This window comes from Chrysochloris asiatica, unplaced genomic scaffold (assembly GCF_000296735.1).
Source record: "Chrysochloris asiatica unplaced genomic scaffold, ChrAsi1.0 scaffold00375, whole genome shotgun sequence".
NCBI lineage: Eukaryota > Metazoa > Chordata > Mammalia > Afrosoricida > Chrysochloridae > Chrysochloris > Chrysochloris asiatica.
This window is the reverse complement of record NW_006408893.1, coordinates 677162-682741: the sequence shown is the minus strand read 5'-3', so window position 1 is coordinate 682741 and position 5580 is coordinate 677162.

The window sequence follows — 5580 nt, the reverse complement described above, 5'->3', positions numbered from 1 at the left end:
CACTGATGATATGGAACTTTTCCATCTTGTCTTTCCACAGATGTAGTCAATTTGATTTCTATGTGTTCCATCTGGCGAGGTCCATGTGTATAGTCATCTGTTATGCTGTCTAAAGAAGGTATTTGAAACGAACAAATCATTGGTTTTGCAGAATTCTATCATGCGTTCTCCAGCATCATTTCTATCACCAAGGCCATATTTTCCAACTAGTGGTCCTTCCTCTTAATCATCATTAATGAGCAATACATCTTGATTGCATGTTTGATCGATGTCAGATTGAAGAAGTTGGTAGAATTCTTCTATTTCATCCTTACTGGCTTTAGTGATTGGTGCATAAATTTGAATAACAGTGGTATTAACTGGGCTTCCCTGTAGGCGCATGGATATTATCCTATCACAGACAGCGTTGTACCTCACAATTTGTCATTCCCTGCATAGTAAACCATGTGGTTGTCAGATTCAAAATGGCCAATACCATTTCAGTTCACTAATGCCTAAGATATTGATGTTTATGTGTTCCGTTTCATTTTTGACAACTTCCAATTTTCCCAGATTCATACATTCCATGTTCCAATTTTTAATGGATGTTTATAGCTGCTTCTCCTCATTTTGAGTTGTTCCCCACCAGCAAATAAAGGTTCTGTGGGCTTTGTTCCCACGAGCTTTACTCCATTCACGTAATCATGGTCAACTGTACTTTGAGGAGGCATCTCTTCCCCAGTAGCATTTTAAATGCCTTCCAACCTGAGGGGCTTATTTTCCGGCACTGTATCTGACAGAGTTTCTCTGCTATTCATAAGGTTTTCAGTGACTAACGATTCGGAAGTAGTTCGTCACTCTTTCTTCCTAGTCTTTCTGGGTAGGCAGGGGTTAATTGTCCTGCAGAAATTAACTTTAGGGCTGGGACCCACAGGTAGAAGTCAAAAGCAGCAGCCAAGGTATTTGCCCTTGGACCAATGGGGCTCTTTTTCTCTGTGCCGTGGGAGAGCTGTGGTCTCAACGCTGGACTTTTTTAGGGGGTGCCCACTCACCCGCCTGAAAGTGTCCGGGCTAGGCAAAGAGGGCACGACAGGGAAGAGGAGGGATAAAAACGTGTAGAATCACTCCACACCTCCTTTTGCAAATGTCACTTTGCTGCTTTTAGCGCTAGTTCCCTGTGCCGTTCTGTCCATAGTCCCGCTCTCTGATTTCTGCCCAGGCGGGATGGCCACTGAGAGAGTCCCATGCCAATTTGTAAAACACAATGTTTTTCTTTATACTGTGATTTTTCCACTTGCAATTGCTGGAAACTGATACCCAGACCCTTATGATATATCAAGAACTCTGGGGCAGTTTTGTTAGAGCCGCATCTCTGGGTTTTCAGCCCCTCCCCCACAGAGCTTGTCCTAACTGACTCTGGTCTGCTGCCACCAACCAGAAGTTCCAATCTGGTTTTTTGTTTTATTTTGTTTGCTGTTTTGTTTTTTGGTTCCCTCTTTACCTTTAGGGGGAATTTTCTCTCCCTATATAACCAAAGAAAAGACAGCAATTGCTGTCATATAGACAAGCTACAATCAAACCCTATTAAATCCCACAATCCAGGCAAGAACCAATACCAACTTCCACACACCAGGTAGGCAGACAACACCTGCAACAGTTACTCTGAGTTGAGCAATAAGAAGAGTGAAAAGGGAATCCCATCTCCTAATCACATCTACCTGGAGGCAATCAGAAAGAGTTACAAATACCAAAGCATACACTCAATTATGTATTAAGGCCACAGATAACGACTGAACATGCCCAAGATGAAAAAACAGATGACCATATCAGCACATGTCCAAAAACAAGATAAAGTGATTGAGACAAATGATCTGGAGGTAGACCTACACTCCAAACTGGAAGGAGGGCAGGCTTTGGAAATGCCTGAGAAAGAATTCAGAAAAATGATTATAAAATGCATCAAGACACTTCACAATGGAGTTGAGAAAAATAAGGAAGAACTTAGGAAAGCACTAGAGAAACAATGAAATAAGATAGATAAAGCATTGGAAACAATCCAAAACCTACAGAAAGAGGTCCAAAGGATTAATAATAGAATCTCAGAAATGGAGAATACACTGAAAGGGCAAAGAAGGAGAACTGAAGACATGGAAGCTAGAACTAGTGACCTGGAAGACAAATCACTCAATACTATTAAGATAGAAGAACAAGCAGAAAAAAAGATTTAAAAAATCTGAAGAAAGTCTAAGATTCATGTTGGACAACATGAAGAGGAATAACTTAAGAATTATTGGCATTTGAAAACAGGAAGAATCACACAAGTCCACAGAGGAGATAGTTGAAGAGCTGCTGGAAGAAAATTTCTCTACCATCTTGAAAAGCAAAAAGATAAGCATTCAGGAAGCTTAACGAACCCCAGGAAGGATAGACCCCAAAATAAAATCACCAAGACATATCATAATCAAGTTCTCTAAAAATCAAAGCTAAGGAGACAATCCTCAAAGCAGCTAGGGAAAAGAGAAATGTAGAATACAAAGGCCAGCAAGTCAGATTAAGCTCGGCTCTGTCAGCAGAAACCATGCAGGCAAGAAGGCAATGGGGAGACATACATAAAACCCTGAAAGAAAAAACATGCCAATCAAGAATCCTCTACACAGCAAACCTATCAATCAAATATGAAGTTGTAATCAAAACATTCCAGGAAAACAGAAGCTAAGGGATTTTTCCAAAGCCAACTCTGCACCACAAAACAACCTAAAGAGTTCTGTGGAATGAGAACCAACAAGAACAGACAACAACCAGAGATTGACATATGTGGCAGCACCACCCGAAGTCAATCAACAAATGGAAGAGTCAAGAACAAAACAAAATGATACGAACAAATTCAGATGATCAGGGAGGTCAGTCTATGATCAAAACAATTACAATGTGAAAGAATATAAGCACATCAGAACAGAGACCCAGGTGATGATACGGTCAGTTAGATAACAGGATGAAATACCCTGTATTAAATGGAAGGAAAAGTTAATGGAATATAAGGTTATATATCTCCTCATTGCCTTCATGCCTGCATGATTTCTGCTGAGAGATCCTAGCTTAATCTGACTTGATTACCTATGTATGTTATGCTTCTCTTTTCCATAGCTGCTTTCAGAAAATTAACACTTCACAACATACCAAGAAAATGAAAATCCAAGAAAAACATGGAAACATTAAAACTGTTAGGAAACTGATGAGAAAGAACACAAAAGACATGAACTCAGTTCAGGAAGACATGCAGAACAAAGATACCAGCAGCACCACAAAAAACAAACATAATGGCAGCAATTGATTCATACCTATCAATAATTACACTGAATGTAAATGGATTAAATGCACCACTTAAGAGACAGAGGGTGGCAGAAAGGGTAAGAAAACAAGATCCTTCAATATGCTGTCTGCAAGAGACACACCTTACACACAGAAATAAAAACAGATTAAAAGTCAAAGGGTGGAAAAAAATATACCAGTCTAATTGCAATAAAAAAACAAACAGGAAGCTACAACACATCTACAAGAAAAAGACAAATAGCCCAACTAAAAAATGGGAACAGGATATGAACAGACACTTCACAAGGAGTAGATCCACGCAGCCAACAAACATATGAAGAAATGTTCACAATCACTAGCCATCAGAGAGATGCAAATCAAAACAACAATGAGATAGCATCTCCCACCAGCAATAACAGCAAAGATCAAAAAAGTAGAGGACAATAAATGCTGGTGAGGATGTGGAGAGACTGGGACACTCCTGCATTGCTGGTGGGATTGCAAAACGGTCCAGCCTCTCTGGAAAGCAATATGGCGCTTCCTCAGAAGGTTGGAAATAGAAATACTTTATTATCCAGCAATTCCTCTACTTGGTGTTTACCCACAAGAAATACGAGCCATAACACAAGTAGATATATGCACAGCAATGTTCATAGCAGCACTATTTACAATAGCAAAAAGATAGAGACAGCCTAAGTGCCCATCAACTGAAGAATGGATAAACAAACTGTGATACATACACACAATGGAATATTATGCTACCTTGAAGAATAACAAGGAAGCTACAAGCCACCACATAATATGGATGAACCTTGAGGACATTATGTTGAGCGAAAGACTAAAAAAAAGAACCCATACTAAAGGGGGAGATTCATTGCTGGTTACTGGGATGTGGGGGGTGAGGGGAGCGGAGGGAGGGGAATGTGGAGTACAGGGCAGGGAATAGACACAGGATAGTTTGGGTGCTGGGGAGGGGGGAAATACACAGGATAGTTTGGGTGCTGGGGGAGGGGAATGGAAGAACAAAGCGGATGGGAAAATAATTATGCAGGTTTGCATGGGCTAAGTGGGACAGAGGGAGGTAAATAATGATGTATGCACAACCTTGGAACAACAGGGCTCTGGGATACAGAGACTGAGACATGATTTGAATGGGGAAAAGGGAGGAAATAATGTTAAGATGCTTCGCTGTCTTTTGAATCTTGTTTTTCCTGGCATACCACTATAAAGTAGACACTTGAGGGGGAGAAAAAGGAATAGCCAGAAATATCACCATAGAAAGTTTGTAAGTCCATCTTCTGCCTATAACTGATTGGAATAACTAAAATGGGGCTACAATGTGCCCAGTGAAGGAGGCTTCCTGTGGAGCCTCTACATTACATAAGACCATAATTGGAATCCTTAACAGCATCCAGAATCTTCTGAGGTGGGAAATTTCCACTCGAAAGGACAAACAGACCAGCCTGGAGCAGCTAGAAGAACAGAAGATACTTCTTGAAAGAAAGACTGACAGGTAAAATACAAAACAGTATAGGCAGACTGATTACTACAAGAAAAGCAAGTTGCTTGCCCAGGAGACATCAAGGAAAGTGGTTGGGTGCCCTCAGGGTAAACCCCCAGCCAAGACTAAGACTCAGTGGGAATCCATGAGCAGACATGCGCTTGGATTGGTGACCACGTGGGTCACCGATAAGGGGAAGTGAGGGAGAAACAATGAAGCTGCGAGCTAAGCCTTACAACATAAAATAGACTCCTGTGAACCCAGGTGGAGACCTGGTTGGTCAGAAGTATGGCAAGTCCTAGGGACTAATGAGTCCAGAGTCAGTGACATAGCCACAGAGGACTAGAGTGGAGAGTGAAGTTTCCAGCTGATAAGAAGAGAGGGCATATGCATAAGAACACCCACACTTGCAGATAATACCCACTTGACCTGGCTTCAATGGCTGGATGATCAGAGCTCAACTAGAAGAAGAAAGAGGAAAAAAAGAGTAATCTGATACAATTTAATGAACTTGACCTACATCTATGGATGCAGTAGCTCAAAAGAAGGGCCAAATCTTTACAGTGAGGATCATTCCCACCCCCTCGCTACACAGGGTAGACAGGGATGTGCAACTTGGACATTGGCTACCCAAAATGGAGGGGCTACAAAGCAAGAAGTGACTGGCTTGCAAGCTTTTAAGAGAGAGCCTAGATCCAGAGGGCATGGAGGAAGGTCGACTTTACACTGAATTGTATCCAATGTGTCTGGGCAGGGCTAATGAAAGGAGATGGGGATAAGTCTATTGTGGT